At 42.3% G+C, this 27,398-nt stretch overlaps 1 protein-coding gene across 10 annotated transcripts in view; it reads right to left on the bottom strand.

Annotated features, from left to right (window-relative positions):
- Positions 1-27,398, bottom strand: part of sema4ba (sema domain, immunoglobulin domain (Ig), transmembrane domain (TM) and short cytoplasmic domain, (semaphorin) 4Ba) — a 476,044-nt gene that overhangs the window by 173,237 nt on the left and 275,409 nt on the right. For 6 of the 10 annotated variants that reach the window (XM_060853310.1, XM_060853313.1, XM_060853312.1 and 3 more), the window contains 2 exons: positions 22,176-22,273; positions 14,259-14,954 (listed from right to left, as the gene is read on the bottom strand). The gene's annotated coding sequence lies outside the window, so the exon portion shown is untranslated. Of the gene's footprint in view, positions 1-5,926; positions 6,025-14,258; positions 14,955-22,175; positions 22,274-26,874; positions 26,892-27,398 lie in introns of those variants that run through there. The other 4 variants (XM_060853320.1, XM_060853318.1, XM_060853319.1 and 1 more) reach the window with 4 other exon arrangements.

Here is a 27,398-nt window from a genome sequence, read left to right on the forward strand (position 1 = left end):
CTTAAAAATATGGCCCTGGTCTTGAAATGTGCCATCCGAGGGAAAAGACAACTACCATTAATTCTATCTATACCCCTTATTATTTTATAAATTTCTGTAAGGTCGCCTCTCAACCTCGTAAACTTGAGTGAAAAAGTCCCAGCCAATTAAGCCCTTTTTTATAACTCAAACCTTCCGCATCTGGCAACGTCCTGGTAAATCTCTTCTGAATCCTCTCCAGCTTAATAATATCCTTTCTACAACTGGGTGACCAGAACTGGACACAGTATTCCAGATGAGGCTTCACCAATGTCCTGTACAACCTCAACATGTCTTCCAAATTCCTATAATCAAAGGATTGAGCAATAATGACAAGCGTGTCAAATACTTTTCTAACCACCCTGTCTTTATGTGACATAAACTTCACCCTTATTCATTACACCCCCTGCTCATTACACCCCTACTGCTATACCATTATCCACTACACCTTGTCCATTACACCCCTTGCTCATTACACTCTTACTGCTATATTCTTACCAACTACACCTTGTCCATTACATCCACTGCCCATTACACCCTTATCCATTACCCCAGTGTCTATTACACCAATGCCTATTATATTCCTGCTTGTTACATATCTAATTGTTACACCCCTGCTAGTTATGACCTTGCCCATTACACCCCTGCCCATTACAGCCCTGCCCATTGAATCCTCAGGAACTATGACATCCTTCCATCCCCATTGATTACAAGCCTGCTGGATACACTCCCACCAATGACATCCCTGCTTTTTAAATTTAAATAATATAGTTTATTCATAAATATTTTCTTTGGATATATACATAGTCACAAATGCAGTTTGGTTCTGCATATCAAGGAAACAAACAAATATTGGAGTTTGACTCTATCCAAACAAACCAAAGACATCTCTTACATATATATGACTATATTTAGATGCCTTGAGGCACTAGAACGGTTCGATACCTGAACCGACCCCCATTTAACCTCAGCAGGAAGACCTCAGGCTGTGGTCTTTCCCCCCTGCTTTAGTGCATGCCATGCCTCCAATCACATGCTATCCCAATGCCCATTGCAACCCCACTTAATACAACTCCACTTGTTCCACCTCTTTAGCTGTTTGATTGTTCTGTCCTATTGTGTGTTTATTATCCAAAGAAACACTAGGTCGATTGCAGGAGGATCAGTCAGTGCACAACCCCCAATCCAACCTGAAAATTACAGCCTGCCTTTAACAGAATTCCAACGCAGATCAGAGCAGAGATTTCAATTGCAAACATTCGGATTTCAGCAAGATTATGAGGGCAGTGGAGGATGGGAGTAGATTGCCTTTTGCTTCTGACACTTTCTTAACATCATTTAGACCTTCCAACAACATTCCTTGAATGCTGACAGTGGACTTTTCAATGAAATCTCCCTGTGCTTAACAAAAGGAGGGAAAGTTGCTATTCCAAGACATTGTCAAAAAACATTACTTCATCTGTAAATTTTATTGATTATAGTATCCAAGACCCTGAGGGGTCTTGAAGTGTGGATATGGATACAGTGTTTGCTCTTCTGGGGTCATTGCTTAAAAATAAAGCAGTTGCCCATTTAAGGTAGAGATGAAGAGATTTTTTTCTCTCTCAAAAAAGGCTCATGAATCTTTGTAACTCGCTTCCTTCAAAGGTGGTGAAAGAAAAGTCTTTGAATATTTTTAAGGCAGTGTTGGATACAGTCTTGATAAGCAAGGCGGGACAGAGGGTGAAAGGTTATCAGAGATAGGCAGGGAAAAACCTACTTTCTCATTAACCTGTTAAAGGCTCATAGAGATGTACACAGGAAATAGACCCCTTGGTCCAACTCATCCACGCCAAACTTAACTAGTCCTATTTTCCAGCATTTGGTCCATGTCCCACTCAGCCTTTCCCATTTACATTCCCATCCAGACGCCTTTTAAATGCTCATCGGTGTTATTGCACACCTCTGGAACAGATGGGGTTCGAACCTGGGTCTCCTGGCTCAGAGGGAGGGATGCAACCATGATGCCACAACAGTTTTGTTTTGGAATAATAAGCTCAGCCATGACTATGCTAAATGGCGGAGAAGGCTTGACGGGCTGAATGGCCTACATCAATTTGCATTGTTGTAAGAATAATTCAAATTGGGAGACTGTGCTGCTGCATACAATCTGTGAAACCGAACTTTGTTCACAGAACTGTCTGAATGTTACCAGATTGAATATGCAGTGTTACACCTTGGGGAAAAAACAGTTGAGCGTGGATCTTATCAGAGTGTGGAGGTGGTAGGGATACAGGAAATACACCTGTGCACCCTGACCTCAGAAGTATATCCTACACAGTCACTTGGTCTGGCCTACATGTGACTCTAGACCCACAACAATGAGGCTGCCTCTTCATTATCCTCTGAATTACCTTCAAGGCCCACTCAGCTGTTGAAGCATAGCAAACAGGAGCAGGAGTTGGCCATTCAGCCCATTGATTCTGGATCGGTGGTGCTGGAAGAGCACAGCAGGTCAGGCAGCATCCAACGAGCAGCAAAATCAACGTTTCGGGCAAAAGCCCTTCATCAGGAATAAAGGCAGTGAGCCGGAAGCATGGAGAGATAATTCAGCCCATTGAGCCTGCTCCACCATTCAATATAATCATCCAACTCAGTCCCCTGCTCCCACTGCCTCCCTATACCCTTTGATCCCTTTAGCCGTAAGAACTATATCTCACTCCTTTTTGAAAGCATTCAATGCTTTGGTCTCAACCATTTTCTATGGCAGAGAATGTCTGATACTAGGGGGTGCGCATTTAAGGTGACACGGGGAAGCTCAAAGGAGATGTGAGGGGTTTTTTTGCACCTAAAGTGGTAGGAGACTGGAATGGGTCGCCAGGAGTGGTGGTGGAGGCAGCTACAATAGGGACGTTTAAGAAACTTTTAGATAAGCACATGAATATGCGAGGAATGGAGGGATATGGACCAAGGGCAAGCAGAAGGGATTAGTTTCATTTGGCATCATGGTCAGCACAACACTGTGGGCCGAAGGGCACGTTCCTATACTGTACTGTTCTATCAATTCCATAGGCTCATCCCTTTCTGGGTGAAGACATTTCTCCTCATCTCCGTCTTAAATGGCTGACCTTATGTCCTTAGACTATGACACCTGGTCATCGGGAACATCATTCCTGTGTCTACCCAGTCTAGTCCCTTTAGAATTTTAAAAGTGTCTATGAGATTCCCTGCTCTTTCGTCGAGTGAATATCATCTTAACTGATCCAGTCTCTCTTCATATTCCAGGAATCAGTTGGGTGACCAGCAATGAGGGATGAGTAGAGAGATGTATTTGCTTTGCCAGTGAAGGCCACATCCTGTGAAAGAATGGAGATAGGGGGAAACTGTTTTACAGCACATCAGTGCAAACTCATGCTTATCTTAGTTAGAGATAAAATAACTGCAATGGCTGGAATCCAAGGTAGACAAGCAGCATCAAGAGATGGATATGCTCACTTATTCCTACCTCAACACTCTGCACCCCAGCAAAACCATCCCCCACCTAACCCCCACCCCTCTCCTTTATCCGCAGCTCCCCTTACACCCACTCCCAGTCCTGAAGAACAGTACACCCAAAACGTTGACTTCTCCACCTCCTGATGCTGCCTGGCTTGCTGTGTTCTCCCAGCCTCCTGCTTGTCTAACACGCTTATCTTAAACAGCCTAGCGTTTATGCAGTTCCATTGTAAATTTATATGTCCACATATAAACTGGAAACTGATGATGAAAAATGGCCTCAACAATTACACTCCCTCATCAATGATGACTTTGTGTCACTCGTGGGAGGTATAAAATGGTTCTACCATAAATTCTATTGCAAAGTCAGCATACAGGAAATTTTTTATTAAATAACGAGATATCCAGAGGAAACTCCCACAAGTTATTAAAAATGAGAATTATTACCGTTGAATATCAGGAGATAACTATCAAAATGAGAGCTGGAAACTTATTTTTATTTGTAATGTTAATGGGCGCTAATTTACCCATTGCGATTGCACAAATGCACTTACAGTGAGGTACAGAGACGTGAAGTTAGAATGATGATGCACAGGAAAAATAAATATATATTTTTTAAAAAATGGCTTTGTTTATCACTCACATACTTTATTAATAAACACTGCAAGCTATCAGTTTTATTACCCATGTTTAACCAGGAGATATATGTGCTGAATTACAAAAATAAATGTTTCCAGTATATTTTAAATGGAATAAACCCAATTAAATTTAATAGATTTTAACTACTCCAGCATTGGTGAATATACCTTCAGCTGTGAACAGCCCAGCCTAATCCTCTCCATTTGATACTTCAGCCTTTGGCCAATTTATTTAGGTCATCCACAATTAATATCAACCTATACATGGCTTGGTACCAAATGTTTTTTATTCATTCAGGGGTTGAGGGCGTTACTGGCTAGGTCAGCATTTATTACCCAGAGCGCAATTAAGAGTCAACTACATTGCTGTGTCTGGAGTCACATGTAGGCCAGACCAGGTAAGGACGGCAGTTTCCTTCCCAAAAGGACATTAGTGAAGCCCAGATGGGTTTTTCCTGACAATCAACATGTCATTAGAACCCATAGTTCCAGATATTTGTTGAAATCAAATTCTCCCATCTGCCATGGCAGGATTCAAACACGGGTCCACAGAACATTATTTGGATCTCGGGATTAACAGTCCAGCGATAATATGGGGAGGGGGCCATTGGCTCCATATGTTGCCTCCAATGTTCTTTTAGAATACATCCATGGTGTGGTACATTTCATCATAGTCACAGGGACCCTTCAGCCTAACCAGGCCATAATGGAGGAGAAAGTGAGGACTGCAGATGCTGGAGATCAGAGCTGAAAATGTGTTGCTGGAAAAGCGCAGCAGGTCAAGCAGCATCCAAGGAACAGGAGAATCAACGTTTCGGGCATGAGCCTTCCTGAAGAAGGGCTTATGCCCGAAACGTCGATTCTCCTGCTCCTTGGATGCTGCCTGACCTGCTGCGCTTTTCCAGCACCACATTTTCAGCTCATGTCAACCATAATCCCAAACTAATCTTGTCCCACCTGCCTACATTTGGCCCATAGCTCTCCAATGCTTTTATGCTAACATTCCAATTGTATGGTCTAAAGCAGCCCTGGAGTTGTACAGGCTCAACAAGAAGGACATTTTACAAAGGCTTCCCCTCCTCTCCATTCTACAAGTGTCACAACAGTTTTAACATGATAATATGGTAATTTCCTAAGCTATGTTAAATATGAGTTTTTGCATAAAGCCTGGAAATGTCTACAAAGCTATTTCAGCCAGTGATGCTCAGTGAGATAATTGAGACTGAGCAATACCAAGAGTTCTGAAGTTGAGGGAAATCTGCCTGACGACAGCCCTTGAATTGGTTGGGCGGTAGCTTGTTGGTAATCTGCACAGCAACCAGAGACTTCCCGGAGCTGACAAACTGAAAACATCACTCACTCTCCCTTCTGACACAAGGGTGCGGAAAAAAATAAAGAAAAAAGCTTAAAAGAACAAATTCTAACAAGACCCTATCGCCACCACATCAACGATCGAAATGAAGAGCAACCATCACTTTACAGACAGCAGGGTGTCATCATCACTGAGATCAAATGGAATTATGAGAGACAGTTTGATCCATACTTGTATTATGGACTTTTGACCTCCAGTATTTTGCTGTCTGTCCTTTTTCTCTGCCACCCATAATATGTGTCACACTATCTATTTTTTGTCTGTTTAAACCATAATTGAATGTCTGCGTACTTGAAAGTTTGAAAGGGGTTATAGTTTAGATTGCGATTAATAATTCTTTCTTTTCTCCGTCATTTGTTGAAGTGTGAAATCAGAAAGAGATTTGTTTTCTGTTACTTGGTGTGAATTGTTTGAAAGGTGTTACCTGGTATGTAAGGGGCAAAAATCCAGCCCTCAGCCATTATGATTGTCGATCAATCTGCATTTTCTTTTACTCAGTATTATTTTAGCTCCAATGGTAACCTATATGTAATAAATCAGATGAACAAAATTGTTAAAAAAAAAACTGCTGACAGGATGTTCTTGCTCGTGTCTAATGAGGGGAGCAGACCGCCAAAATTGGAATTGCTCCTCGCCTGTGTATTCTGTAATTAAATTTACTCCAGAAAGTTTTGATTTTACATTCCTATAGCTGGATGCATTTAAACCTGTCAAAACCTCACAAGAGACTATTTGTCATAAGCGGCCAAGTGAAAATCATCATTTCAAACTTCCAGTTCTTGAGTTAAAAGTCCTGCATGAACTTGAGCAAAGCAGCTAAAAACAAAAGGCAGTAATTATTGCCAGTTTAAATTGGAAGCATTATACAAAGCTGAAGCATTGTTTTGATAGTCCTGCGTTAACCTAAAGCTTTTCCAAACGTTTGTGGTGATTAAACAGCAATATTTGAAAACCTATTGCACTGGTTGATTTAACCTCGTGACTCTGTTCTCTGCAAGTTATGGCAATTCTCAGAATCCATCGCATTCAGAATTCATCCCTAAATTAAATCATCCAACCCAACGGTGTTCAAAGTAAATTTACTCCTGATTGGTCTGTAATGAGGTTTTTGTGGTGAAGGTTTAAAATGTATTATTATTTGTTAACTTGAGTTATAAAGTAGAGCTAAATAGGTTTCTGATTTTTTTTAATTCTGCAAAGGTGACTTAGAGTTATTTCAACACAGAGACCCTTCAGCCCATCATGTCTGCACCAGCCAGCAAGCACCTATCTATTCTATTGGGTCACACAGTGGCTCAGTGGTTAGCACTGCTGCCTCACAGTAAGAGGGACCTGGGTTTGATCCCATCCTTCAGTGACTGTCTGTGTGGAGTTTGCACATTCTCCCCATGTCTGTGTGGGTTTCCTCCGAGTGCTCTGGTTTCCTCCCACAGTCCAAAGACTTGCAGGTTAGGTGGACTGGCCATGCTAAATGGCTCATAGTGTCCAGAGATGTGCTGGCTAGGTGGTTTATCATGGGAGTGCAGGGATAGGATAGGGGTTTGGGTGGGATGCTCTTTGGAGGGTCAATGGGCTGAATGGCCTGCTTCCATACTGCACATATTCTATTCTAATCCAATTTCGCAGCACTTAGCACATAGCCTTATATGCTATGGCTTTTCAAATATTCATCTATATTTGAAATACTCTTGTGTCATCTCTCCCATTCTTTCAGGTAGTGAGTTCCAGACACCAGCGTCTGAGAGAAAAAAAATTAGTCAAGAACCAGAAACCTTTTTTCCCAACAGTGGGTCAAAATAGTTGTTCCAACAAATCATGTGGATTAAGTATTCTTAAGAAGTGTAATTTCATAAAGATGATAGCTGAGTTTTTTTTTCCAGCTAACGCATGAGGTGAGACAACAAAGGAAGATTAGCATTTACTACAACACCCTTTGTAACAGCCTCATGAGCTTTATAGCCAATGAAGTGTGGTCGAGTTGTAGTCCCTGTATATCATTACAACTCCATGACATTGCAACCCTTCTGCTATAAATTCTGTGTCTTATGGTCTTGTTCCACAACCACCTGATGGAGGAGAGGCGCTCTGAAAGATAGTGTTTCCAATTAAACCTGTTGGGTGTTGGTGAAGGCACACCTGGAGTAATGTGTACAGCTTTGATCTCCTGACTTGAGAAAGGATAGAGTTGAGGGGTGCAGAGGACGATCAGTAGGTTGTTTCCAGAATTGAGGGGGTTGGCTTATGAAGAGCGATTGAGTAGACTGGGATTATACTCTTTGGAATTTAGAAGAATTGGGGTGGGGGGGGAACATCTTGTACAAACATAAAATATGAAGTGAATAAATAAGATAAAAGCAGAGTGGTTGTTTCCACTGACGGGTGAAATTAGAACTCGTGGGCGGAGCCTCAAAATTAAAGGGAACAGGTTTAGGAGGAATTCCTTCTCCCAAAGAGTTGTGAATTTGTGGAATTTCCTGCCCAGTGAAGCAGTTGAGGCTTCCTCGTTGAATGTTTTTAAGGCAAAGAGATAGATTGTTGAACAGTAAAGAAATTAAGGGTTACAGTGAGCAGGCAGGTACATAGAGCTGAGTCCATGAAAAGATCTTACTGAATGGTGGAGCAGGCTCGACGGGCCACACAGCCTAATCCCGCTCCTATTCCTTACCTTCTTATGTAAACATGTTGCCTCCTCTTGCTAAATTTTAACAACTAGGATTCCAAAGTACTTTGCTGTTTGTAAAGTGCTTTGGAATATCTTGAAATCACCAGAAGGTACTATATAAATGCAAATTATTTCTTCGCAATCTTTCTTCCAAATCCCATTAGCTGACTGGCAGCCACTTATCCTCATCAGATTCAATTAGAATAAACCACGTTGGCAGGCCTAATTTGCATTGTAGTAAGCTTTATCACACTACATCTTTTTCAATTGTTATTTAATCCTCTTCCAATCAAATTTCTGCATTGGACACTTTTAGACAGTTTTTTAAAATATCCTTTTCAGGCAGATGGTAGACGTAGGCAGGAAATTAAGAATGACAAACATACTGCACATTTCAAAATGACACCTGTTATACCAGCCAACCACATATGCTGCTCAATCACACCAAGTTGGAAATACTTTTAAAAATCACTGATCTTTCTTTCTCATTTGCTTATAAAATGTTAATCGCGCCTAGTGGAATTGATCAATATTCTTCCTGAAATTTCCAGTAGTCCTTGTAGGATTAAAAATATATGTCATTAGCAAAAAAAAAGCAACAAATAAACATACTGTAATTATATGGTGATGCAACAGTAGTTTGACAAGTTAAAGAGGAGGTTTAATAGTTGTAATAGATTCAATATATAAGCTCAATGCTGGCAATCAAAGCTATCCTATTTCCCAATAGATACCCTGGTTGAATCATCTCTTGCTATATTTCACAAACTCACTGTGGTTATCATTGCTATCATGACTGGAACAGCATGGTGGCTCACAGCACAGCCTGGGTTCAATTCCACTCTTGGGCAACTCTGTGAAGTTTGTACATTCTCCCCGTGTCCGTATGGGTGTCCTCCAGGTGCTCCAGTTTCCTCCCACAGACCAAAGATGTGCAGGTTAGGTGGATTCGCCATGCTAAATTGCCCCATAGTGTAGAGGGATCTGCAGGCTAGGTGGATTAGCCATGGGAAATGTGGGGTTGCAGGGAGAGAATGGGTTACAGGGATGCTATCTGGACTTGATGGCCTGCTTCCACACTGTAAGGACTCCGCCATCTTTGGCTCTGACCAATGCCCGGTCTACTCCAGAGTATCTCGAAGGTGAAGCTATCCCAAAAAGTCTGAAAGACAGACGAAGCTAGCCATCTCATGCTACTATTTTACAGTAAACATGAGTAGTTTTCTTCATTAACAGAATGATGCCATTGAGCTAAAAAAGGCATTTTTGTCTACCATGCAAATGAGTAATATGGTATATGAGTTTCAGTGCTGATATGATGCTATACATTCCAATGACTGGCCAACTATACTAAGCAGCTTTGACTGTTTGTAATGGCTAACATATGCTGATCGTGCCGAAACAGCATGTGTTTGCAAACCTCAGAACACTATGTCCAAGATTGGATATAACCTCACTATCGGGCAACATGATTAAATAACCTTCAGTGTGTGAATTACAATGAAACCACCTTAAAGCTTTGTGTGTGCTGGAAACTGAGCACATTAATACTGTTCTATTTAGCTGAAAAGAATTCAACAATGCATTGTTTTGTTTTCATTGAGAAAAGGGTCATGGAGACTGATAACTGTTCTCACTACACTCACCACTATGCCAATCAATCAGCACACACTTGTGATGCTGTTTAAATTAGTGTTCCCTTCCAAGTGTGACTCCTTCATTGTCAGTTCAGACATGTGCAAGATGAGAAACCTCTTTTCAGCAAAGTTTAAGCTCTGCACAACCAAACAATTATTTAGTGTGTTCTTAAAGATATCTTGTGTTCATTGCTATTCATCAATGTTATCCAATGTTTGGTAAATCGTAGTATCCTGCTGTGCGGAAGGAGCCATTCACTTCAGTGTGCCTGTGTCTATTCCTCGAAGGAGCTCTCCAATTAGTCCTAGGCCCCTCTCCTTCCCTGTTGCCTTGCACATTTTCCTTTCACAGATTGTTCTCTCTAAGTCTGGCTTGTATTCCTTGTTTGAGATAATTAGGATTTTATGTGCAGTGGGTTAAGCAAGCCAGAATTTGAAATGAATTGATGATTAACATATAAGAGGGAAGTAGGGTGGAAGTGTCCCCAGTGCCAAGATTATGTTTTTCTTGCTACGGATGGGAGTGAGAGTGTGAGAGAATGCATATAAAATAAAGAAGGTGGCTTGTTATTGTTATCTGTTACAGTGTACTGAAATAACAATGAGAGACGGTAGTGACTGATCTGATTTCTCAGTGAGTGTAAAAGCACCATACGTGTCTTGGAATACTTCCAGTTAAATCCAGGAGCCTTGTAGGAAGAGTGAGAGAGACTGAGGTTATGAAATCTGTCTGTTGATGCAGTTGTTAACCTGCTCTGGCACCAAAAAGATAACAATGTTTCGTAACTTGCCATTTGCATTTGTATCATGGATTGCTTCATAAACCATGTCCGTGCTGGAAAGTTGCACTGTGCAAGAAGGGCCATCAGAAATGCAAGTCTGCTTTAACTCTGGTCATGGCAAATCCACATCAGCGAAGCTCACGATAATAAATAATCTACATCAACGGGGCTAACAGTGACCTCGAGAGCTTCGCAATTCATTCACTGCAGGATGTGCTCAGCATGTACTGCTCACACCTGCAAGTACGAGATTATGGACTCCAGCTTCACCTGAGTTAGTAATCTAGGTGAAAGATGTGTGAATGCTCATTGCCAGAAGGAAAATAGGAAAACACAGAATGAGGCCATTTGGCCCAACACGCCTACACTGGTTCATTCACAGATCCATCTTGTGGGCTCCCTTCCACCATATCTCTGAAATGTCCTTTTCCTTCAAGAATTTATCCAACTTCCTTTCAAAAGTTAATATTGAATTGGTGTCCACTATTTAATTAGGCAGTGCATTTCAAATCCTCACCACCTGAACAAAGAATATTGTCATCATGTCACCTCTGGCTCTTATGCCAATCAGTTTAAATATGTAGTCATTGACATTTCAGCCACTGGAATCAGTCTGCCTTCATTTATTTGACTGAAGCCTCATACTCCTGTTCCCATGGATGTTCAGAATCTCATGATGTCACCCATATTAAAGCACCCATCGTTGAGGACCCTTTTGTGGATCCTCACTCAATTCACATGGCTCAGAGTAACTGCCAGGAGTGACGACGACACATTGTCCAAGTTCTTACGCAAAACGCGGCCCACCCATTGGTGTAAGTGAAGGATTGGCTGCCCTATTTTCAGACCTGCAAATCAGTTGTTATGAATTTGGCTCCTCTGCAGTTTGTTTGGAGTAACAACAGGGCATGGCAGCAGAATGGATGTCTGAACAAAGTTAGTTACGGGCGGCACGGTGGCACATTGGTTAGCACTGCTGCCTCATAGTGCCAGAGACCCGGGTTCAATTCCTGTATTAGGTGACTCTCTGTGTGGAGTTTGCACATTCTCCTCGTGTCTGCGTGGGTTTCCTCCGGGTGCTCCGGTTTCCTCCCACAATCCAAAAATGTGCAGGTTAGGTGAATTGGCCGTGCTAAATTGCCCATAGTGTTAGGTGAAGGGGTAAATGTAGGAGTATGGGTCTGGGTGGTAAATGCTTCGGAGGGTCGGTGTGGACTTGTTGGGCCGAAGGGCCTGTTTCCACACTGTAAGTAATCTAAGTTAGGACAGTAGGGTGTATACATATTGTCCATATCAACAATTTTAGCCAAATTGTTACAACGAGTAGACATCAGAGCAGGCAAGACAAACAGAAATAAAAATGACTTATAAATGTGCCACAGAATGTCTACATCTTAACCTGTGAGAGATTGGCTGATCCACTGGTTAAAGGAATGTGGTTCACACCAGATTGACAGGCCCACCTTCAACCAAACAAGGCTTCCTGCCTGGTCTTAGATATATCACTGATTTTATCTTTCAACTTTTGTAAATTTTGTATTCTCTATCACTTTAAGCACACTGTCCCTTCACAGTGAATCTGCAGTGTATATGATCGACAGAATGGACCACAGCAACTTGTCAATGCATCTTCTGTGGCCACACCACCCAAACTAAACCTGTGTCCTTACTATCTGGGGAGATCGGGGCAGCACGTGCACACAAATATTTAGATACCTTGGTGCAGCAAACCCAGAGAGAAAAGAGATGGTGTAATGATAATGCCACTGGACTAGCACTCCAAAGGCCAAAGTGGGTTTAAATACCACCATAGCAATTGGTGGAATTAACATTCGATAATTAAATCTGGAATCAAACCCACCTTTTGTAATGCAAGCCATGAACTAAATTGCCCATAGTGTTAGGTGCATTAGCCAGAGGGAAATGGGTCAGGGTGGGTTACTCTTCAGAGGGTCTGTGTGGACTGGTTGGGCCGAAGGGCCTGTTTCCATACTGTAGGGAATTTAATCAAAACCCATCTGGTTCATTAAAACTGTTGAGGGAAGGAAATCTGTTGTCCTTACTCAGTCTGGAGTACACGCAATGTGAATGACTCTTCACCCGCCCTCTGAAATGCCCCAGCAAGGCATTCAGTTCAAGAGCAATTAGTGATGGATGACAACTACTGGCTTTGCCAGTGATGCCCACATCCTGCGGAAAGTGTAAACGAAGAAAGTCTGCTTTCCTTCCAGTTTTGGGAGCCTTCCAATTGTGATCACAGATAATGGCAAGAGACAACCTGGAGATGCTTCTGTGATAATCCACTTCACACTACATTCCTGACATGGATTCTATGTTGACTAAGAAGACAAGGGCAACAAAAGCAGACACCACCAATTTCCCCTCCAGGTCACACCCACATTTTGATAAGAAATTTCCATTTGAGGTGATGTGAAAATGTGGAAAGGTTAAATGATTTCTTGTGACCTGTTTTGGATTTCTAACCGTGGCTATGCATTTTAACAATGCTCAAACTTTGCAGCTCCTCAATTTATAAAATGAAATGTTCTAATGTGTTGCTGCACCCCAAGTTCCGCCTTCCTGAGCTCATGAGAACTTGCAATGGATCATCAGGAGTAACAAATGAAGCTGGAAACATCTCCAGTAAGCATGCAGATAATCTCAGGTTGCTAATACCCCCAGATCCCACAGCTTCACTGAGGGAGCAACAATCGTTCAGAACCCTCTCGGCCTGTGAGATGTAAATAGATCCGACGGATAATTAGCTTTCAAGCTTGTTTACTGCTGCAGTGGTGTGTACCTTAACAAGCAACTGTTTCTGTGAAGCACTGCTAATGGCATGTTATTAGATAAATTATGATCTGAACAATTTATTATATGGAACTCTTGTGATAAACAGGAATATCAGTTAATTGTTGTCTAATTAATCATCCAATGACCATCTGGTCGCATCTAAATTAATTCCAGCTAAGCATCAGTTAGTTATTATTTAATTAATTCATTTAACTTGGAAACTCTTTGACAAAATCCTTAAATAAACATGGAAGACGACAAAATACTGATCTCAGCATTTGGCTGCGAAAGCAAATACATAGCTAACAGTATTTTCTAATCAACCTGTTCAGGGATGTTATGACACACCTCTTGAGCAACTGGGACCTTGAACATGGGACATTTTGCCTAGAGGTAGGGAGACTACCACAAAAGCCCAAAAGACAGCAGGTTGCACAGTCTTAAGGTCATGAGAATACTAAAAAACAAGGAGCTTTGGAAACCATCATGTTGTTCTCTCCCACATCAAGCTGCACTGGCAACACCAAGACTCCACAGAGGCTAACTATTGACGACCCAAATGTCTTCAATTTATTTTGTGGCTAACGTTATATTCTTGCGCTTAATTCTTATTGACCTACAGCTGTGAGAATTCATCCACCTATTCTTCCTGGCAAATTATAAGTCACAGTGCCTTCCAGCAAGCACCTTCTCATCGCTACCATTTACCTGGGTAAACATCACTTTTCGAGCAGCAGATCATGAAATTCTCAATATTACACAACGTAATTTTTAGTCGGGTGTGTCTGTTCTTTGCCCTGATTATCAGCATAGCACAGGAAAACAAGTTGGAACAAGTTGAAACATTCAAACAAAGTCAAAACAACCTTTTATTAACCAAACCTTGGGTAGGCTGAGCTCGCATTTGAAGACATCTGCAGAATTAAAGGGACCTTGGCATTCCCTGTTGATAACTTTCCCAGGAAGATCTGCAACACAGGGACATGACACAAGGACTCATAGCAATTTTTACAGATACCATTCTATCTAGATGCATCACAATGTGGTACAGCAACTGCTCTGCACAAGACTGCAAGAAATTACAGAGAATTGTGAATGCTGATCAGTCCATCACAAAAACCAGCCTCCCTTCCATTGACTCTGTTGACACTTCCTACTGCCTCAGGAAAAGAACCAATATAATTAAAGATCCCTTCTCACCCCAGATATACTCTCTTCCACCCTCTTCAAACAAGCAGAAGACATAAAACTTTGAAAATACGTACCAACAGATTCAAGAACAGCTTCTCCCCTGCTCTTTTTAATGGAACCTCTCATATATTAGAGCTGATCTTTCTCTGCACCTTCTCTGTAGTGTAATGCTATATTCTATATGCTGTTCGATTACCCTCATGTACTTATGCAAGGTATAATTTGTCTGGTTAGCATGCAAAACAATACTTTTCATTGTATTTCAGTACATGTGACAATAATAAATCAAATCAAATCAATCAAACATGCTGTTTTCTGCATCTCCACAGTTTTGAGTCAAAGTTTTCAACAGGATGCATCTTAACATTTCAGGTTCAGCATGGGACCCTATCGAGAAAAAAAAATCACAAGGAATTAGGGGAAGAAACGGTAGTAAACGGCTCAAAATTTCACCCAAGGGGATATCTATATGCAAACATCAATCTCAAGCAGATCACTGTGCCAGGCTCATCAACAACATCTTCTATTAACATGGCATGTTTAATAATGTAAAAAAGCCCCAAACTGCTCATGGTGAAAGGCTGAAAAATAGGGGTGTGCAAAAGGACTAGAAACGGAACAGCACAGAAATCACAGTGTTGTAAAGCTGGAGAAGGTTACAGAAGTAGGATTGAGATGACGGATGGATTTGAAAATAAGTTTAAAAGCAGTCAATATTGTCAGGTGGGGTAGGGGAGGAGGAGCGGTGATGGGTGAAGATGATGTTACACAGACAAACCTTCAGATAAACACACATTAATGGAGGGTGAAAGACAAGAGACTGCTTACAACACAGTCAAAGCTCGAACAAATCTACATACATGCTCCAACACCATAATATCCTGCTCCTGGGAGGCTAACTGTTAACATCTAACTAGGTTAAAAACAAGGACTGCAGATGCTGGAAACCAGAGTCTAGATTAGAATCTAGACTCTGTTAATATCTAACCCCAAGCCTGATGAAGAACTTGTATAAATAGTGGTTTTACCTCTCTCCAGACACCCATTAAACAGAGAGAGGCTCAAGAGCATTTTATGAGACGGCATCAGCTCAACCAAATTATTGCCATAAGAAACAGTGAGCATTGATTCAGAAGTAATCTGGTCGCACCTCACATCAACTGGAGTCCCTTAAGCAGGAGCTGAAAATGTGTTGCTGGTTAAAGCACAGCAGGTCAGGCAACATCCAAGGAACAGGAAATTCTGACCTGCTGTGCTTTAACCAGCAACACATTTTCAGCTGTCATCTCCAGCATCTGCAGACCTCACTTTTTACTCCCTTAAGCAGGAATCTTACTTTGGGAATCAAGTTCATAAAGTACATTTTCCAATTCCTATCAGATGGTCATTGACATAAAGTGACAACTTGTCGAATCTTAAAGCATACAGAGAGGCCATTTGGCCCATGGTCATCGTGCCAACCTTTTGAAAGAGCTATCAAATTAATCCAGTGACCCTTCTTCACAACTGAACCAATTGAAAAGCATTCAGTGCTGAAGAGGGGTCACTGGACTCAAAAGGTTAACTTAGATTTCTCTCCACTGATGCTGCTAGACCAGCTGAGTTTTTCCAGCAATTTCCGTTTTTGATTCCCAGCATATGCAGTTCTTGGGTTTATTTTTCCAATTAGTTCTTTCTCAGTAGCTCTGTAAACATTTGCTTTCCAAACACATTTCCCTTTTGAAAGTTACTGTTGAGTCTGTTTCCATCATCTATTCAGACAGTGCATTTTAGGTCATAAAGGTAAAGTCACTGCAGCCCTGCCAAACCACAGGGCAGATCCCTCACAAAGGGTGGTGGTTTAATCTGAGGGTCACCACACCACAGCAGGGGGGGCGGGGGGGCGGGGGGGGGAGCTCCTGCACTGCAACCAGCTGTCCAGCCAACTGAGCTAACTGACCTCCACTATTCCCAATCGTAATAACTCACTGAGTAAAATGATCTCCTTCACTTCCTGCTGGTTTATATCTTAAACCTATGTCAGTGTTTGTCAGCCTCTTGCCAATAAAAACATTTTCTTCTCCTTTAATCTGCTGAAGTCCCTCTCCGCATTTTTGCTTAAGCTTCCCTGCTCCATGGAGAGCAAACCCAGCTTCTTCAATCTCTGTACTGAAGTTTCCCATAGAACCTCTATTTCAACAATAAGTCTGCTCAACCCCAGCCTCCACTCCAATGGAGACTACACACTTGTTAAGTCTTCCCACCTGGAAACCCCTGACCTGGAATCAGTGCCAGGCAACCCCGAGCATTCATCTGCTTTCTGGCTGTGCTTTTCCAAAGGGCTTTGTCTGTCCTGAGGTATGCTCACAACCAAATTGCCCAGGGAAGCCGCTTTCCCAATATTGGCTCATGGATCCTCTTGCATTGTGTGTGTGTATATGTGTGTGTCTCTGTGTGTGTGTGCGTGTTTGTATGTGTGTGTATGCACGATTGCGCATTTTTGTGTGTGTTTGCGTGTATGTTCCGTTTGTCTGTTGTATGTGTTTATGTATGTGCGTTTGTATATTTGTATGTTGTGTGTTTGTGTGTGTGTTTGTTTGTGTGTGCTTGTATGTTTGTGTGTGTTGTGCATGTGCTTGCGTTTGTGCATTTGTGTGCGTGTGTGTCAGGGAGGTGGGCAGTGAAGAAGGTGTTTGGTACGCTTGCCTTTATTCGTCAGTGCATTGAGCAGAGTTGTTGGAAGGTCATTTTTCGTTATACAGGACATTGGTGAGACTGTTTGGAATAGTGAGTCCAATTCTGGCCTCCCTGCTACCGGGAAAGATGTGGTGAAACTTGAAAAGGTTCAAAAGAGATTTCCAAGGATATTGTGGGGGCTGGAAGGTTTGAGATGTATAGAGAGACCAAATAGGCTGGGGCTATTTCCCCTGGAGAGTCGCAGGCTGAAGAGTGACCTTATAGAGGTTCATAAAACCATGAGGAGCATGGTCAGGATGAATAAACAAAATCTTTTCCCCAGGATGGGGGATTCCAAAACCAGTGGGCATAGGTTTAAGGAGAAAGGGGAAAAATTTAAAAGGAACCTAAGGGGCAAGTTTTTTACACAGAGGGTTGTGTGTGTATTGAATGAGCTGCCAGAGGAAGTGGTGGAGGCTGGTACAATTACAACATTTAAAAGGCATTTGATGGGTTTATGAACAAGAAGGGTTTGGAGGGATGTGGGCCAAATGCTGGCAGGTGGGACTAGATTGGGTTGGGATATCTGGTCGGCATGGACGGGTTGGACCAAAGGGTCTGTTTCTATGCTGTATATCTCTATGACCCTATGACTCTAAGTCCCTGATCCTAGGTGTGATCCTCTGCAGCCTCTGTCCCAGGATTTAACATCTTTTCCAAAGGATGGTACCCAGAATTGGATGCAAAAGCCCAAGTGAGGCCTAACCAGTTATTTATAAAGCTTTGACATACCTTTGTGGGCGGTACGGTGGCACAGTGGTTAGCACTGCTGCCTCACAGCGCCAGAGACCTGGGTTCAATTCCCACCTCAGGCGACTGACTGTGTGGAGTTTGCACATTCTCCCCGTGTCTGCGTGGGTTTCCTCCGGGTGCTCCGGTTTCCTCCCACAGTCCAAAGATGTGCGGGTCGGGTAAATTGGCCATGCTAAATTGCCCATAGTGTTAGGTAAGGGGTAAATGTAGGGGTATGGGTGGATTGCGCTTCGACGGGTCGGTGTGGACTTGTTGGGCCGAAGGGCCTGTTTCCACACTGTAAGTAATCTAATACCACTGCCTTGTTTCAGTGTCTTAATTCGGACTGCCAACTTGGATTTGAGAATATTCCTGCAGAATTAATCACAAAACATCTTCTCTCAAAATGCCCTGTGCATTCATGGTGTGTGTGTGTGTGCGTGTGTATACGTGTGTGTGTATGCGTGTGAGAGTATGTGCGTGTGAGTGTGTGTATGTTTGCGTGTGTGTGTGCACGCAAAAGGAAATATAAAACAATAACACAGACATTGTGGATTTCAATCAACATTTGACGTTTTGAAAAATGGGTTTGGCTTATACGCCAAGTATGGAATGTGGCAGCGTAGGATATTCTCATTTTGAAATGTGCAAACCTTTCTGTTTGTCAGTCACCAGGTGGGGCCCTTGTGGATCGGAAAGTCTCATACATCTTTTTGGTAACGTGGCCCATATCACTGTCTTGAACCCAGGGTATGCTGCTTGCGCTGACCTCAGAGGAAAGAATAACCCCAAACATATTTTTCTGAGCTGAGAAGTTGAACAACCCTTCATTCTAGTGCTTGTATTCATTAGCTAAAGAAAGCGATGTCGATTTACATCCCAAGAATAGGCCTAAACATGTATTTTGGTACTGAAAACAGCAATGATCTTACACACTATTATGTGTTTATATTGGCCCACATGTTGTTTCTTCTGGGCGCCTCTTGCAGCAAAGTTGCGGTTAAACTTTAATTTCTGAAGATACAAGGACAAATCCAGAGGGCTGTTTCTGGTAGTTAGTGCTAGCGGTGGATCAGTGGACAATACTTGTGCCTTTGAGTTACTGGGCTGGATCGTCAAGACTCACTCCAGGGATCCAGCGCAGCAGCTAAGTCTGACATGTCAGAGGTATGTCACACAAATGAGACATTAAACTGATGCTACATCGACCTGCTTCTGTGGATATGGAAGATCACATGGGGCATTGTTTCAAAGAAGAGTTATTGCTGCAGTCCTCTCCAATACTTAGCCCTCGATCATCCGCGTCAAAGATGATCTGGTCATTGTCGAGACTGGTGACTCTAGATGTTTGCTGAGTGGATCTTAGCTGCCATGTTTCCTACATTAAAACAATGTCCACCCTTCAAAGAATTATTTCATTTGTTGTGAGCTGCTTTGGAATGGCCTGAGGTTGTGCAGGGCGCTACATGAATGCAGCTTCTTTTCCTACACAGATGTGGTTGAGGGGGGTGGGGAGTGGTCACATTTTGGGGTGAGTCCTATTTTGTATGTTGCAAAAGCAGAAACATTACCCATGAAACATTTTAAGTGTATATATATGATACATATAAAATCACAATCCATGTAGATGGGAACATGGTGCAATTGCTGACAATTTTCTGGCCTGTACTGAAACATGCTGCAAGTTTTTGAGTCCTGGGAGACTTAGCTTCCTGGGTGGCCAAGTCTATTTAATGGGTTTTATTTGACTATTGCCTTGGGGGGGCGGGGGGGGGGGGGGGGGGGGGGGGCAGGGGGATAACCCAACCCATTCACTGGCTTTTTCAAGCAGCCCTTGGCTTTCTGTACTATTGTGGATTGATGGGGAAAATTGAATGCCTTATTTGGACAATTAAAATGATTTGCTGTCGATACAGCATCCCAGAATTTGACCACAATCCCTTGCTGCTCCAGTTCGTTTTCTGATTAAAAACAAACGCACACCGTGACACTGGGGAAAAGGTCACGCAACTTCCCAGCTTGTGCCAATTTTGAGGCATTTTCTGCGTCATTAGCCTTTTCATTTTCACAAGGGAAAATGTCAACTTGAAGACAAAAATGGAATTGTCACGGCCCTCAGAAACAATGAAGTGTGGTTTGTGTGCAAAAAAATGCTGATTTTGGGGACAAGCGGAGACCAGAAATGATGCACTGGAAGGGATCCAAAACTGGAATTAATTCCCATGTCCTAGTGTCAGATCCAGTAGAAAGAATAAACTGTGTCTTCTAGAAATCAAAAATAAACAAACCAGTGTCAATGCACTCCATTGTTGGTTAACAGCAAAAAATACAGATTGGAACTTGTTGCTTGCTAGAGTCTATTAACCAGGCTGTTTCTGCTTGTATGAATCCAATCAGATAATGAGAGGTTTAGATTGGCTAAGAGTTTAGCACACAAATGAGGCTTAACTAAATGCCTCCTGTGAGGAACACAGGATAGTTTGATCGCCTCTGGTTGAGCTTTTCATCGTCATTTCCATTTTCGTGCACTCGAGTTCTGAAAATGACAGGAGGGAGCGATCCAGATGGCCCGTCAAGTCCGCCCCACTTCGTTGGTGGTGCGACGATTTTTAGCTTGGCAAACCCTTGGGAGGTTTGAAAGAGCAAAGTTGGGAAGGGATAAAAAAGTTCTGTGGGTAATTCCACTCTCGTCACCCCTCAACCCCCAACCCCCTAGCGCCCACCCGGCAGCAACCCCTCCCCGAAACGAGTCAAAAGCATCGTATCATTCTCTGCCCCCTCCACAACCAGTCAAGCTGCTCTTTGAAACGATTAAGATGGGTAGAGAGTCAGGAATCTTCATGCCAACTACAGGTAAATCTCGCTTCACATTTCTTCCTTCCCTCTCAACGGGCAGAGCTCATTGCAAAACATGTCTTGATTTACTGATTGACTGATTTTGTGCTTGGGTCAGCCACCATGCAGGAGTGAGGTGAGGGGGGCCTGCAGTCCCATTTTCATCCAAGATTTGCAGCCTTTGATCACTCCTAAGTGCCTTTGTCCTGAGAAGCATGAGTGAACTTGTTAATTTAGAGCCGAAAGAGATTTTACTCCTAGCCCAGAAATGGTGCTGTGCTTTGTGGTTCTAACCCAGTGTGCTGACTGATAAATTGCTGCATTTCTTTTTTCAATGAATGTAATTTAACACAGAAATCATTACTAATACCGCCAGGGGCTTAATTCTCATGTTAACCCACTTACTTTAATTGAGATACCATCCCCACGAAAATGACAGATGTATGAGAGTGCTATGCCTCCTTTTGCTCAACAATAACAATTTCTAGGCTGTTGCTATTAACGGTGAGCTAGAGGAATGGTGATGTGCAGACGCAAGTGTACATACTATGTTATATCTCTTAATCAGTATGCTTTTAGGGGGCATTAAGAGTGGCACAGCAGCTCAGTGGTTGGCACTGCTGCCTCACAACGCCAGGAACCCAGGTTCGATTCCCACCTTGGGTGACTGTCTGTGTGTAGTTTGCACTTCCCCCTCGTGTCTGCCTGGATTTCCTCCGTGTGCTCCAGTTTCCTCCCATAGTTCAAAGATGTGCAGGTTAGGTGGACTGGCTGTGCTAAATTGCCCATAATGTCCAGGGATGTGCAGGCTAGGTGGATTAGCTATGGGGAATGCAGAGTTACAGGTAAAGGTGTGGGTCTGGATGGGATGCTCTTTAGAAGGTTGGTGTGGGCTGAATGGCCTGTTTCCACACTGTAGGGATTCTATGATAGATATTCATATCACCACTGCAGCAAAGCATATGAAGTGAGGGTAGGTATAAAGATCTCACACTCCATGTTACCCAGGGATCACTTGAAGCGTGACACTCTATTGGAAGTATGTTGCTCTGTTGTAACCTGAAAGAGTTCTTTTAGCCCAGACACTTATGTGTTTGAAGAATGTAATTTTTTTTGCCTAATAGTTAGTTGTAATAAATTGGATTCTTCAACACCACACACAGGTTTTGTTAGAGGCTATAGCATAAGCTTTGAGATCAGATCAAACACTCTGTTCTAGGCAAGCATGCAGAAACTAACACACAGTTCCAATTACAACCATCAGTGAAACCAGTGAGAAACGATGCAGTGCAAGAGCAATAGTAGGAAATATTTCCTGTTACTAACCTTTCCTGGACAGCTCGGTATTTCTTCCTATCTTGAATTACATGGCTCCCAAGATTGGCTTTCTGCAGATCCTCATGTTGTTGCACACAGGGAGAAGTCTAAACAAAGATGAAAACGTTGCAATTTTTAGAACAATTGGTTAACCATACAGTTCTAAAAACTTTCTGCTTTCCCATGCTGTGTGAGTGTGCATTACACATTGCCTTTTCTCTGTGCCTCAGCAAAACATTCACGTTCCTTAAGCCAGCTGAGGCCAAGAGTTTGCTGTTTGTATAAAGATTCAACCTTCAAATTTCAAAGCTTCAATGAAACAATCTTTCCCAATGATTATTGAATTGCTAACGACCAGAGCACCAAATGATGTTTACAGGGAGCAGGATTTTAGAATCCTTGCCTGTGTGAGGGCCATATGTTAAATATCATGCCATAAAAGGGCGGTGAGTGAAGGATAAGAAAAGCTAAATGCTTCACGGTTTTAGGCAAAGATCAGGACTACATTTATCTTGTACCATACATGACACAAAGCAGAGCACAGCTGATGAAGTACATTTGAGGGAGAATCACTGCTAAATTTAGGAAATCAAGGCAGCCAGTTTATGCACAGTTAACTCAAGAACATTGATGAGATACATGATCAGTTAATGCATTCAATGATACAGATGAAGAGTAAGTATTGACCAGGACACCGGGGAGATCCAGCATCCATTCCTTTGTATGGTGCTGTGGAATCATCTCAGAAGGAAGCTGGGGCCTTGATTTGGCATCTCATCTGAAGGATGGTACCTCTGAATGTACAGTAGACAGGAAGGAGGCTGGAGGAATACAGCAAGCCAGGCAGCATTAGGAGTTGGAGAAATTAATGTTTTGGGAGTAACCCTTCTTTAGTCCTGAAGAAAGGTTACACCCGAAACGCCGACTTCTCCACGTCCTGATGCTGCCTGGCATGCTATATTCTTCCAGCCTCCTGCCTGTCTACTTTGGATTCCAGCATCTGCAGTTTTCTTGTCTATAACTTCTGAATGTACTTTAATAAACTGTCAGCCTAAATAATTCTCTGGAATGGGGTTTGAACCCATGACTATCTGACTCGGAGATGGAAATGCTAGCTTTAAGCCAGTGCTGATGTCAGTCATAATAGCTAGCTCTGTACCAATGAAGTTATACATTGGAGACTGAAAGAGTTCTCTCAACATACCAAACATACTTTGCTGCAGTGCTCTTTTGTATGCTGAGTCGTCAGATGCACTCAGAGGGAGTGAGTTTCGAACCGTATTGTCAGTGTGTTTCACCTACAAGCTCTGTGCATCTGGCAATCTCTTGGTGGGTGAGCACTTTCCCAGGATTGCCAGATAAATAATTGTAAAAACATCACTCACTCATATTTTCTACAGCTTATTGCTGAATTACATGGCATTTAGAGCACAGGAAGAGGCCATTCAGCCCAACCAGTCCACACTGGTGTTCATGTACCACACAAGTCTCCTCTCAACCTATTTTACTTAATCCCACTAACGAATCTTTCTTTTTCCTTCTCCCCCATGTACTTGCTTAGCTTCCCTTTAAAGGTATCAATGTCATTTTCCCTATGATTCCTTTTTTTTTCAGAAGGATGTGAACGTTCTGGACAGCAAATGCAGAAAAGGGTTTCAGGAACGGTGCCAGAGGTGAGAATCTTCAGCCATGAGGAAAGATTGGAGACGTCAGGGCTCTTTTCCTTGCAGGGAAGGCTCGAAAGAGATTCGGTAGAAGTTTTCAAAATCACAAGGGTCTGGATCGAGCAGATAGGGAGAAGCTGTAACCATTCATGAAAGGACCAAAAACAAGAAGCCACAGATTTAAAGTGGTTTGCAAACGTAGCAAATGTGACATGAGAAAATATTTTTTCACACAGCAAGTAGTTAGGGTTTGGAATGCAGTGCCTGGATATGTGGTGGAGGAAGTTTAAACTGAGGCATTCAAAAGGGCATTGGATGGTTATTTAAACATAAACAATGTTATGGGGTTATGGGAAAACGGCAGGAGAATGGTGCTAAATCGAAAAACCCAAGAGATCGAGTATAGATATAGTGACTGAACGGCTTCCCCTGCATTGTAACAATTCTGTGATGTTAACCATCTTCTGGGTAAAGAACTTTTCCCCAATTTTGCTGTTGAACTTAATTTGATTTTGGACTGTCTAATGCACAGCGACTCATTACATAATTTTCAGACGTCTACCAGGTCACCCCTCAACGTTCTCCTTTCTGGACGGAAGGACTGAAGCTTCATTATGCTTTCCTAATAACTGCATTCACTTAGAATACACATTCATCTGGAAAACATCATGGATACATCCTTTGCTACTGACATCGGTTCACACTTCAACTCTGAAGGTCCAAGTATTTAAAGGAAACACATTTTGGAATGCTGTAGTTTTGTTTGCCTCTTTATTGCTGATTCCTGGAGGCTTCTGGGCAATCCTGGAAAATTGGCAACACAAAGAATGAAGAGTCACTTTCTTTCTCTTTGCAAATTGTTCAAACAAAGAAGAACAAAGAAAATTTACAGCCCTGGAACAGGCCCTTCGGCCCTCCAAGCCTGAGCTTTTGGCCTGAGCCAAATCTACTGTCTAATTACTAAGCATCTGTATCCCTCTGCTCTCCACCTACTCATGTATCTGACCAGACGGATCTTAAATGAATCGACCATGCCTGCCTCTGCCACCTCTGCTGGTAACACGTTCCAAGCACCTACCACCCTCTTCACCTTGAACACATGACTTCTCATTATTGAATCCTTCACCCAGGGAAAAAGCTTATCTCTATCTACCCTGTCTATACCCTTCATGATTTTGTAGACCTCAATCAGGTCACCCCCCCAATCTCTTTTTTTCTCATGAAAACAATGCTGTAACTACTCAACCTCTTGCACATCTGCAGCAAAGGGTGATTTATTTGGGGCATCTAAAGTAGTCCTGAATTTATATGTCATAAATCACCAGTGATAGCCAATAGTAAAACCTGGTAATTCACCATTATCCGATTCTTATACCCATGACATTTCAGAGATTGAAATGTTTTTTTGAGCAAATATGAATTTAAAACCTGGTCACACAGGAAGCAAGCCTGTACTATGAATCAATCTATCCTGGTACAGTTTCCACGGTCCATTGAATCTACTCCACCATTCAATCATGGCTGATAGCCATTTCAACTCCACTTACCCACACTCTCCCCCATACCCCTTAAATTCCTTGCAAGATCAAGAATTTATCAATCTCTGCCTTGGAGACATTTAAAGTTCCGCCCTCCACTGCTCTCCATGACAATGAATTCCACAGGCCCACCACTCTCTGGCTGAAGAAATGTCTCCTCATTTCCATTCTAAATTGACTCCCTCTAATTTTAAGGCTGTGCCCACGGGTCCTAGTCTCTCCGCCTAATGGAAACAACTTACCAGTGTCCACCCTTTCTAAGCCATGCATTATCTTGTAAGTTTCTATCAGATCTCCACTCAACCTTCCAAAGTCAAATGAATACAATCCCAGGATCCTCAGCCATTCATCGTATGTTAGGCCTACCATTCCAGGTGTGAATCTCCACTGGAGATACTCATTGCTGCAATTCTAGCAAGACTCAGCCCAGCTCATTTCCAAGGAGAGAGAGCTTTTTTCTCTTTGTTTGATGGGGTTGAAATGATTGAAATAATTAAAAGTTCAACTCTTTTCTTAATTATTATAACATTCTTGATTAAGTTTCCTTCCCCTGCTTTATTGCCACTTGAGTTCATTTTCCTCTTTCCATTTAAACTTTAAAAAAAACTTCTCTTCCACAGACTGTGTTCCCCCATTTTGGTCCGGGACTTATAATAATTTATTTTCAGATCATTTCATTAGACTCCTTTTCTCAGGAAAGGTGCTGATCACGTTAGTCTATTGAAAGTCTTGGCAGCATTTTCGAGCTTGATACACACTTCTCTCTTGAATGACTCCCCAGGAGACTCACTGAATCTGGAACGTTCTTTCCCTGAGCCCTCTAGGTAATTACCTAGAAATTCTGGGTAAATCCCTCTCAAGTTGAATTATGGCATTGCATTTTCTTTCCCTCAAGTGCCAAGTGTCAACTCCAAACCCACACATTCAACCCAGGTCTCCAAGAACTCAAATCTATGCCAAATGACATTGAATTACATATCTTAGCTTCATGGCAACACTGAACTATATTTCAACGATTGCTTTTAACAGTACAGGAAAGAAAATATAGATTTGCAAGCAGGAACTGGAGTTCTCTCTCTCTCTCTTCTTCCCTGCCAATTTCTCTAATCATCTTGAAAAACAGCAAGTGAAGAACCCAATTGATGAAACAATCATTTACTGAAGAACACAGCAATGTCTGTAAATGTTTCCACTACTGAGGATACCATTCAATAAGCCATGAGCTGGGGGAAGCAGTGGTGTCATGATCATCAAGAGTGCGTGGTGCAGAAAAAACATAGCAGGTCATGCAGCATCCAAGGAGCAGGAGAGTCGACATTTCAGGCAGGAATCCTTTATCATGATAATGTCAATGGTCTAGTAATCCAACAATTCTTCTGGGGACAGGGTTTCAAATCCTGTCATGAGAGATGGTTAAATTAAATTCAACAGTCAATTAAAGAATTCAGAAGTAAATTCTGCCCTAACAGCAATCACGCAAACATTGTCAATGGTTGTAAAGATCACCTGATTCACTAATGCCTTTTAGGGAAGGAAATCTGTCATCCTTAGTCGATCTGGCTTGAAGTCCCAAAGCAATGTGGTTGACTCTTAAGCTGCTCTTTGAAATGGCCGTGGTAAGTCATTCAGATCAAGGACCAGTTAGGGCTCAGCAATAAATTCTGGCCCAGCCAGGGACACCTACATCCTATGAGTGAATAAAACAAAACTGTGGACTCAGATTATAACAGCTCAAAATCTTTGAGACCATTTAAACTGCAAAACTGAGATTCACACGGATGATCCCTGGAATGTTAGGTCTAACATACGAGGAATGACCGAGGATCCTGGGATTGTATTCATTGGAGTTTAGAAGATTAAGGGGAGATTTAATAGAAATGTGCAAGATAATACAGGGCCTGGGAAGGGTGGACGCTAGGAAATTGCTTCCGTTAGGCGAGGAGACTAGGACCCATGGACACAGCCTTAGAATTAGAGGGAGTCAATTCAGAACAGAAATGCGGAGACATTTCTTCAGCCAGAGAGTGGTG

This window comes from Hemiscyllium ocellatum, chromosome 39 (genome assembly GCF_020745735.1).
Source record: "Hemiscyllium ocellatum isolate sHemOce1 chromosome 39, sHemOce1.pat.X.cur, whole genome shotgun sequence".
Taxonomy (NCBI): Eukaryota; Metazoa; Chordata; class Chondrichthyes; order Orectolobiformes; family Hemiscylliidae; genus Hemiscyllium; species Hemiscyllium ocellatum.